The sequence below is a fragment of the Bidens hawaiensis genome, unplaced genomic scaffold, assembly GCF_021521415.1.
Source record: "Bidens hawaiensis isolate Kalapana, Puna unplaced genomic scaffold, B.hawaiensis_p1.1 tig00041126_1, whole genome shotgun sequence".
In the NCBI taxonomy this organism is placed as follows: Eukaryota; Viridiplantae; Streptophyta; class Magnoliopsida; order Asterales; family Asteraceae; genus Bidens; species Bidens hawaiensis.
The window spans coordinates 147,326-158,736 of record NW_027505695.1 but is presented as its reverse complement, the minus strand read 5'-3'; the positions used below and the strand labels follow the sequence as shown (position 1 = coordinate 158,736).

Sequence of the window (11,411 nt, the reverse complement as noted above, 5' to 3'; positions counted from 1 at the left end):
TTATGGATAAAACAATAATATGCTAACGGTATGATACGAACCCGTCTTAATCTGAAGGGTCAAGGGAGACAAATGGGTGAGGATGTTAAAGGATCTAAGTAACCACAACATTTATTAATAAAATTGTGTCTATTTATAGGTTCTCGTTTTAGTTTCTAGGGTATGGATGTTTATGTTTATCAAAATTAAGGTTTTCATACCTCTTCTTAATTGGAGATCGAATCCTTCTCGAATCGGATTAACTGGAGACTAGCCCCTCTCAAATCGGGCCAACTATCCATGTTATTGTTTATTTCTATCAATTTACTATTTTATTTCGGGTTCTATCATGGTATTAAAAAACGCTGATAACTATGTTTTGTTAACACCCTTACTTGGTTACCAACTCTATGAAGGTAAATAATAATATTCTTTTAATACGCTTGGCAGAGAAAAAGCTTAAGTATGCTTGTGCGGGTTTGAACCAGTCCGTGATTAAAAATACAAAAACCTAGAACTGAGAAACCGATCCTAAAATCAAATTGAACAGGCTTATTCTACTTACCCAAATCATAATAGAAAGCAATGGAACATACAGTGACAACAATATACAAGAAAAACATACAACCTTTGAATATATTAAAGTTAAACAAATAAACACAAGTACCAGTAATATGCCATCCCAATAACCTTTTAACACATTAAGATATTCAGATTATCAGGTTTGTAATCAGGGCCGATAACATTATATAAAAGCTAAGCAAACTCTGCAGGCAAAGCTTCCCAATATAAACTCGGTTTCCAGTCAGCTTCCTTGAGGACTTTTAGGATCTCTTTCGCCATTATTTTGCTCCCGAATGGTGTTAAGTGCATCCCATCTCTGTTGTCAACTTAATTAGTCAACCATCAACTGTTCTTAAAGTCAAAGCATGGATCAAATGATACACTCTTCGGTACAAGTCAACATGGGTTGAGTTGACCCACAACACTATTTCTCAAAGCATGATATTCATTATAAAGCAAGTATATGAAAGCATATATACTCACGTAAAACAAGCTGCCATCCAATTATCATGTCGTTTAAACGCGTTACAAAGATTAATGGCCTTAATCCCCATCTGTAGGCATAATTCTACACAAGCATCTGCATATTTTTGACATAGTTCGTTTTTGCGAGTATCAACACTGAAATATAACATGTTTTGTCAATGAACAGAAAAAAAAATTAATAACAACAACAACAACAACAACAATAATAATAATAATAATAAAATAACAACTTATATCAGTTATAACATCACCCCAAAACTTGTAGCAGTTGAGCTTCATTTACAGGAGGTGCAGTAAGAAATATTACGCGTGTCTTCTCTGAAAGGCTCTGATAACAACGTTACACATATGGTTGTATCAGAATAAAACACAAACAATGGCTATTAAACGCGAAGAAGTACTGCAATAATGACATCATCAAATATTGTGGTAAGAGTTAACCTTTAGATGGACAGCAATCTTCCTCATATTTTCAACATACTCAGAAAGAGGTACATGAGCATTTAGGCCATTTGGACACGCTGAATCATTACCTCCGAAATAAACTATCACCAGAGATGGTTGAATTGGATCATCCTAAAAAAAAACAAGAAAAACAGATGTTGAGCACATAAAAGCTGGTAACATATATGAGTTTGGTTTTCAAATAAATGAAGAAATAACCTTTGGAAAGACTTGATCTAGAACTTGTACGGCTAGCCTTGAGTTCCAACCACCATATCATCGCATAAATATGTCTGCCTGCACCATTTCAAATTAAACTGAACACATATTTATGTATGAAAAAATAGTTGCATTCAAATATTTTAATGTGAAGCAAATAGAGGTGTTCATCAGGCTATATGGGTTATTCGAATTTGAAGGAGCATAGGAATATGCGTTGGCGGTTCAGGATTTGCTCTTAATTCATGGGTCTACCTAAGAAAAAAGTGAAGGCAGGCATTCGATACGGTTTGTTATGGGTTTTGAGGAAAGGTAGGAATGATTTGGGGGGATAATTTCTGTTGGATTTTTGCAGTGTTTTAACTTGGAATCATGTACTAGCATCGGTGTGATTTGGTGGTTGTAAAAATCTTGGTTGGCTTTGCCTACCGATTATAATATATACATACAACTTGGGGCCTTCTTTTCCGATTCCAAATGAAGCAACAATTTACAGCAAGAAAACAATTTCACTACCAAATCCTAAAGCTCGACATGATTACAAGTGGGAATGCGAACGAACCTTACGAGCGTAAAAGTCTGCGAGAATCGCACCCCAACCATCCTAGCGAAAGCTAAATTCAACGATCGAGGAACCGAACAGCACGAACTGTGGCCTTCTTGGGCCAACCATCGTTACTTTCAATGGTTGATGAACTCTGTCAATAGTCACAGAAAAGGATAAAAAACACGGAATACCCCCTCCATAATAGACCTTCAAATCGATGGAAATAATTTCCATTTTGGAATCTTGTTGAATTTTTTCATCTTGATCGTGACTATGGTAGAGACAAGGTGGTAGGCATTCGACTGTAGGTAATAATGGTCAGGAAGTTAGCGGGTCAAGAGAGTTGGCCATGTTGATAGGTGGTGTGGGGTGACTTTCGGGATAATGATAAGTTATAGAGATGGTGGCCTCACTTCATTTCTTTAATAATATAGTTTTTTAATTGTTTAATGAGTAAAGTGTAATTTTCGTCATTTTGGTTTGGCAAATATTGCGAAATTAGTTCAAAAAGTTTATTTTTTGCATATGGATTTCCCAGTTCTTGCCAATTACATCCAAATCACTAACCCGGTTAACTTTAATCGTTAAGTCAGGGATAGACATGTCTTTTCACCATTCTTTATTATATGAGTAAAGTACCAAAATCGTCCCTGAGGTTTGGTCACATTTGCAAATTTCATCCAAAAATATTTTTTTTCGCAATTAGACCCTTGATATTTCTCAACCGTTGTCAATTTCATCCAAATTGTTAACTCGGTCTAAATTTGACGTTAACTCAGGGGTGTAACTGTCAGTATTGCAAAAATCCCGACTAGGCACTAATTAATCTCTAATTAATCGCTAGCCCTCACTTCACTGATTAATTTTGGGCTAGTCGGCCAATTAATCGGTCAACAGTCAAATCTGGCTAAAATCGGCAGTTTCCAATGAGTGATAAAGTCATAACCTAATTCATTTTGTAAAAACAAAATAATAACAGCTTTACTTTCAAGTACTTGTAACTTGTTTTAAAGTGATAAACTCATAACTCTGTACGTTTAACTTTGTTTTGTAAGTATGTGTAATAGTGTTATATCATATGGAAAAATAAAACAAAATCGTTGTAGTGTACATATGCAGTGCATCATTGTAGTGTGCATATGTGCAAAATCAATGTCGGTGTATTGCGTATGTACACTACAATGAGTTTTTTTTTTCATATTATTTCTAGTTAAAAATAAAAACATATAAGAAGAACGAAAGGTAAAAAAATTAAAAATATTTTTTAATTAAATTAAAAATATTTCTTTATTAGTTATTTACTTCTTTCTCTAAGAAAGAGTTCACTCTTGATCTTCTCTCTCCACACACACATACACACATATGTATAATGAAAACCCCATTTAGTTAGAAAAATGAACACCTTCTTTGCTATATTTAAGATCCTTGAGTGGGTGAGCTAGTTCACCACTTTAGACAACTTCTTATATGTGTTTCTTCAACTGGAAGCAGTCATTGGTGTGATGGTCGGTATTATTGTGGAAGGAAAAAACCTTGCCTGCATCACGTTTACTCGCTGGCTTAGATAGGGGACGTGGAGGTCGGAAGTTATGCTTAACTTCCTCGGTTGCCAAGTTTTTTTGTGGAGTTTTAGTCAGAATAGTGAAGATCGGCTTCTCCTTCTCTAAGGGTTTATGTTGTCGAGAATGTTGGTTTCCGTCATTTGACCTTCTAAGCTCGTATTGTTTCGGTGAATGCTTTTCAACAAAGGACTGGAAACGAGGCTTCTTCCCTTCTAAGGAACGATTCTCCAATTTCTATGGTCACGCTTCCAAGTTTCTTAGTTATCCAAAGATTCTTCTCCCCAAAGGTAAGCTTTAGTTTTTACGATGGATTCCTTCATTGTTTGAGGAATGTTCTCGTAAAACCGTCTGACGAGCTTATTTGCCTTGATGGCATTCATGTACACGCATTTTTTCAGAAGCACCGCTATAATTAAGGCATTCTTTTGTATACCTTTACAAGAAGACAATAAGATCCTCATGCATGCTCTTTTTGCTGGATCTGGTGTAGGACCGCAGCTTCCTTAGTTGAAAGGCCCTGATCCCAGTAGCCTTACGATGTTGGATTTACTCATAACTCAGTTTGATACAACAGAAGCATAATCAATTTGCAGTGGAAACTAAAACTTTTTACAAAACATCTTCCTCCTCTAACTAATCTTCAATATGGATAGCCTCGTACGCGCCTCAAGCTTGCCACGTCATCACAACACCTGCATGCATACTAAAAGTCAGCTATACGCTGAGTGAGTTCTAACATTTCTTTACTTTTCACAACATACAATTTATAAGCAAATCACATCTTTCATACATTTATATATAGCATAACGTTTATAATCCTTTATTTACTTTCTCTATGTCTGTCTATCAATCATTTCATAACTGTATTCTTATACGCTTACTCGTATCTGAGCCTCCTACTCTTACTCATAACTGAGCCCCCTATCCTTGCTCATAACCGAGCCTTCCTTGCTCGTAACCGAGCCTCCTATCCTTGCTCATAACCGAGCCTTCCTTGCTCGTAACCGAGCCTCCTATCCTTGCTCATAACCGAGCCTTCCTTGCTCGTAACCGAGCCTCCTATCCTTGCCCATAACCGAGCCTCATATCCTTGCTCATAACCGAGCCTCCCACTGTTGCTCATAAACGAGCCTTCTATCCTTGCTCATAACCGAGTCTTCCTTGCTCAAAACCGAGCCATATAAAGTTAGAGGGATTTGCCATCCTAACTTATTGTGCATGCATGAGGCCCGAAGGCTCTATGCATGAACGTATACACATTCTTCTATACACAACATTCATACTCGTTTATATTCCTATAACATTCTACGCAAGCATTAGTAGGGTATGTTCCCTAACTCTTTCTATTCTATTAGCTATCAATCAAACATTTAAATATATATTAATAAATTAATATATAGGCATGTTCTTACAAGATATATGTCATTAACTAAAGTTACATATATCTATTCTTTCACGTACGAGTATGCATACAGCCCTAAAAACGTTTAAAGGAAAAAGGGGGGCTAGAACTCACATGTAAGCGATTCCTCTCTAAATTAATAGTAATTCCTTTCTTCAACTGAGCTCGACTAACTGTTAATAACGTATACATATTAATTCTCTTTATTTGTGCATTAATTATTCTCTAAGTTAACGGGGTTAACTTTTAAGTTAACTGAACCGAACATATGACCTTCTTAAACCGATCGTATTAGTTTAATATACTTAACCTTATTTTAGTAATGAACCGACGCCATTAGTTTATCTTCTTATCGATGTTTATTGTTATCATATATATATATATAGGTATATCTTTATTATATTTATTCTATTATTATTAGCTTATACTTCTTAACTTTATTTCGGTTTCCCATATTCATATCTGTTATCCTTATACATATATTTTATAAGTTACCCCTCGTTAATGAATTATTTTATTAACGGGTTGGTTGCTCGGTTTGCCTTCTAATCATGTCCCTCTATTGAGGCGGGTTACGGGTTATTAAACGAGTCGGGTCTCGGGTTTCGCTCATATTATGCCAAGTCAGGTTTGACCAAGTCCTTACATCCATGCATTATTCTTATAATTATCAACATTATTATCATTATTATTATATCTTAGTATTATTAAGTATTATTATTTATTTACTACTTTTATTATTATTTATTATTAGATTATTATTATTATTATAAGCATTCCCAACCAACCCTCCTTCTTCATTTATCACCCTCATCTCTCTCCCTCACCAAACCCTAACCACCCCCGACGCCCTCCCCCCTTCCTGGAAACCTCCACCGCCACTCTTCCTCTCTCTCCGTTTTCAGTAGGTAAGGCAACAAGGAGAGGTTTGGTTGAACCTCCACCACCGTCGCTTCTACTTCTTCTCCTTTCTTTCTTCCTCCTTTCATAAACCACGGCCACCACCGTCGCGGACGTTTTTCCAGACTCCGGCCACCACTGAAGCACAAAGGTGGGATGCGAATCCTAGAAATTCACACGGGATGAGGATCCTAGAAATTCGCACAGGATGCGAATCTTAGAAATTTGCACGTCATGCGATGTGAATTCTTGAAATTCACACCTTCACGTCCAAAGTATTCGCGTGTCGTAGTATTCGCGTGAAGGCTCGGATCTGGTTCGGGTTTCCTTAGCCACGGCCGTCCACGACCACCTACCAGCGTACACAGGGGAACGGGTTTGGATACGAGGCTCGTGTAACATTTCGGGTTTTCATCTTATTTGGTTTTATCCATGTTTGAATGTTATTCGGATCCTAATTTCTATTAATAACTTGCATTTATGAGTTATTAGTTTTCTATATGTTCACTTTAAGCCCTTGTACTTCAATCCATGCTCAAATCCTTTTTTAAAACAAAACTAGTTCAAATAATGATCTTTTTAACAAACATTAGGGACTAAATGTGTACAAAACGAAAACACCCAACCCCGGTGGCCGGAGCGTTGCGCAACGGCAGGCTGCAAGGCCACCGCGCAGTGCGGTTGACACGAGATCGAAGACTCGCACAAAAATAAACCAAATACAACTAATTAGATAGTGGTAAATGGGTGTCGAACACGAAGAGTTTGTGGAATATGTGTTACCAAGTAGTTTTATAGATTTAACTAAATTTAAACTGAATGAAGAAAATTAAATAACAAAGTTTTGGTTGTGTTGTTTGATTAATGAAAATTAACTAAAACACTTAACACTGTTTTTTTCAATCAAAGATGAGAGGATATGCTCTCCCTCGGTTTCAGGTTTCAATGAATGTTAATGTAAATGTTTAATCTGAGACGAACTAAAAAAACATAATTCGTGAATATGCAAACGATTATGGTAATTGAGGACTAAGTATTTGGATTAACAAACACAAGGCAATCACTCAAAAACCAATTAGATTATCCAACCCCGAATTCCACCCGATTAATCCCGATTGCCTTTAGCACCAAGAACTGACGGTTTACAACACGAATTAAACAACTATCAACTTATCAATCAATACATAGACATCATAATTATGAAATCAATAATATTAAATTACTATCTCAGCAATTGCATAAACATTCAATCAACAAACAATATGAAACCTTACAATCCGAGGGAAAACACAAAGGAGATTAGCCAAGCATGATTCGGTTCATCATCCCTTCGATTATAATGTGCATATGAATCTAAAACAAGTCTCTAATGCTTAAACAACCCAAAATTGAGTTATAGTTCCTTAGAATCGCCTCTAGTGTCTCCAATTGAAAACTATGTAAAAGATAATGAAAGACTAGCCAAAACGGCCAATTAAAGTCACAAGACAATTGCTGTTACGACATGGACCGTGGTCCACGGTCTGGACCGTGGGTCACGGTTCCCTCCATGGTTCCCATATAACCCACGATAAGGTGGGCTCTGCCAGAGTTGCTTCAGGTGGACCGTGGTCCACGGTCTAGACCGTGGGCCACGGTGGAGCTTGCTTCCGTCTCTTGTTTTGTGCGTATCTCTCTCGTTCTAGCTCCATTTTCTTCACCGTTTTCGCCTATGTTCTCGTAATGCCATTCTCTAGCTTTTCAAACCTGCAATCACACAATATAATGTAGTATTCCAATTCCTTGAAATTAAACATAAACGCATGCAATTTAGTTAGAATTACTACACTTAAGGGTGGCTCTAGGATCCACCTATCACATCCCCACACTTACACGTTGCTTGCCCTCAAGCAACATTTGAAACCACAATTGCTTTCAAAACACACCACCAAACGTACCACAAGCCCGGTTCGGTCAAGGTCCCTAATCGTACCCTATTCCTTGTATCTCATATAAATTATAGCCATACTTCACAATTTCAACACAGTCAAATAATTAAATCTCTAGCCAAACCTAACATGTTTCTTTAATTTATCTCATGAAATATCCATACACAATAATACCTCAATCCGGTGCCTTAATCACAATTATTAATACTCGGACACATGTGCAATCCTACTATAATAAGTTCATGCAACTGTCAAACCTCCACCTACAATTGCTTTAGTAATTGTGTAAATCAAGAGGTCTTATCTCGGGTTGTAATGAGGCCAAAGGTTTAGGTGCGGAATGGGAATTTTTAGAGTAGCGCATGCGATCAGATCTGGCCATGTTATTACATACAACTACACACAATGCTATAACTTTTCTAACTAACATACTGATTTTTTTTTCAACATTGCAAACAAAAGCAAACTAATAACTTACTATTTCTTCATACTTCTTCAATAAAGCAATAATTACATATCATACCTATTAACTGGGCCGGATCTTTTCACGAATAAATATGTCAAGGTAATCGATAATCAATAAGCACTAGGTTCAAAATTGGGTATCTAAAGACCAAACCCCCGCCCCTCTCATTGCCCACGCTCATATTTGTAATGTATGAGGCCCAACCCCCAAGACCCACACTCTCACTCATCCCAGACGAGGCTTGTCCTAATTGCCTCTATCCTTTTTGCACGCATACCAAGCTAAGGTCTCGGAAAGCAATCATTGCACGAGTTAAAACAAGGAAGGTCACATTATCCATCTCACTACTATATGTACCGCGATTCTCAAATTACTCCTATTACATGAGATAACTAACTCAAAACATGTCACCTTTAGCTAGAAATTTAACAGAACTCATACCCAACAACTGAGCTATAATCATACAAAGGAACCTGACCATGATACGGGACCAAGACTTTACCCTTCCTATCTTACCACTTTTCTGGTGTTTTTCTTTCAATTGTTCCCTCTTTTTTTTTTTTTTAATTTTAAACTTTTTTTAAAATTTTATGAAAAATTTCCCATCCCCACACTTGGGATATATTGTCCCCAATGTATGGTTTTTAAGAATTAAAAACACACAAAACACCACCAATTTTCATAACCATAACATTCTCCTCCCAACCCCCAAAATACACAAAACATAACATAAAAACATCAATATACACAAAATATACAAAACAAAGAGCACCTGGTACAATGAAGTCCCATCAGTAGTAAGGCGGTTGTGGCGGCCCGAAGATAGAGGTCATAAAGTCCGAAAATTCACCAAAGTTGAAAGCTCCACTTCCGCCATTGCTGCCCTCTCCCGATGATGGTGGTGGTGGTGCCATCGACTGCATCGGATCCACCCACATGGAGTGATACAAAGGTGGCTAAGGGTATCGAACTGAGCCGTCATACGGAGGTATGTGTAATCCACGCTTGGTGGATCTGGAACGACCTCTTCACCTGCATGCCATTGTTTGTGCATTCTCCTAGTTCGGTCATCCATATACCGCATGTTTGTTTCATGTTCTCGCGCATAGGTGTGGGCACGGTTCCACATCTCATTACGGTCATGTCTTTCTTTCTCGGCTCGTTCGTGGTAAGCCCCCATGAAAGTTTGGTGGTCAAAAAGTGCTCGGGACTCCTCCGACCAATTATCAAAAGTGGAGGGTCGATGCCTCTCCACCACCTCATTTATCGAGCCCATGTGGGCCCAATTGTCTCCATATGAAGCATATCCCAAAGAATAATCCCAACCCCTTTGTTGGGTTCCACTACCACCCGCATTCTCATCACCACCCACTACCTCCATGTCTTCATCGTCGCTTCTTTCCGCCATTATTTCCTCCTGGTCTTCACCCACTTCTTGTTCAACATCCTCCCTTAATACTCTCTATTTCTCATTACCGTTCTTCAACTGATGGTATCTTTTGCTCTTGGTATATATCCAACCTGGCCCAACGCATCCAACTTGTGTTCCGTAAATATCTTCTTCAACCCAATTGCGCCTGCTGGAATGGCGCCATGCAACTTCAGTATCGCCGTGATCAATCGGCAGTGAGGGATTAACTTTATCTTGTTGCTCTCTCTACTCGTCCATATGTTTAACATAGCTAAGTAGCGAAAGGAAATTCGCGGCTTGCTAGTCATCAATGCGGCCAAAACAGGCATGTCACTATTTCTTACCACTGAAATGTCGCTCCGACATGGCACTACATTGGATAGACATATTGCCATTAATAATTGAGCCTCAATCCTCAACACTCTTCTTTTAAAATTTGAGCCTGTACCTCTTCCCCTTCAACACGGATGATAATATATTATACCATTGCGGACTTTTGTCCGGATGGTCAAACAAATCCCTGACCGATGGATAGACGTACAAATTGGGTGGCTTGCTGTCGAACTGAGCAATTTGATTGAGTGTCTCGAAAGACATCTCCACCGTCGTTCCACCCACAGTACCGATCAACTTCATTTCCGAACCCTTCCTAAAAGGTGGGCACCTCAAGGTAGATACCCACTCCTCAATCTCCCTGTCATATAACACCGTGCTCTCTCCATCGTAACACTGGAGAGAAGCTTCCCAAGCTAATGCTTCGAATTTGTCGAACAAGCCAAACGCTTCAAACCCTGAGTCGGTCACATCCTTCTCACACATGAACCCTTCCAACCTTTCTCTTATGGTACTCATCTTATCCTTGAACAATTCCGGTTGCCATTCTAAAGCATAACTCGATAATACCCCACCCCTCCAGTCGGGTTTTGGGATTTCTACTTGCACATGCTCTTACTCCTCTCTCAACCGTTGTCACTTAGCTTGCGCAGCCAGGCCACTCGAAGATGTTGTCTTTCCTTTTCCCTTATCAAAAGTCCTTCCCATCTATACACACAAACCACCCAAAAACAAACCAAATTAATTCAATATGTCCATCCCCACACTTGCTTGTTACCATAATTGTGGATAAACAACTCGTTAATTAATTAACCAATATCACAAAACTTCAATAAACACTTAATTTTTCAACTTTTCCACGGAAAATCACCAATTTCAAGCATTTATTTCTTATCCACAACTATAATTTGTAACCATTATAACCAACAAGCAAGTGAGTTTTCTCAATTCAATACTACGTTAATAATTATTCCAATGTGTATAAAGAATTGACAAAGACATACCTTGATTTGATGTTTATGGTGATAAACAAGCACTTGTCACAGTCAAACAAGAAAACCCCAAAAATCTTTGAAATTTTCGGAACCCTTACCCTCACAATCGGGTTACAACTTAAGAATGAAAGGGAATAAGGTTTGTATTGTTAATCCTCTCACAAATTCACTCACA

At 38.1% G+C, this 11,411-nt stretch overlaps 1 pseudogene across 1 annotated transcript; it reads right to left on the bottom strand.

Annotated features, from left to right (window-relative positions):
- Positions 1–672: 672 nt before the first annotated feature.
- LOC143614805 (GDSL esterase/lipase WDL1-like) lies at positions 673–2,365 on the bottom strand (annotated as a pseudogene). The gene is made up of 6 exons (XR_013150355.1): positions 2,255–2,365; positions 1,693–1,770; positions 1,471–1,605; positions 1,281–1,357; positions 1,027–1,164; positions 673–859 (listed from the first exon to the last, which is right to left on the bottom strand). The product of XR_013150355.1 is annotated as a GDSL esterase/lipase WDL1-like (transcript).
- Positions 2,366–11,411: the final 9,046 nt, after the last annotated feature.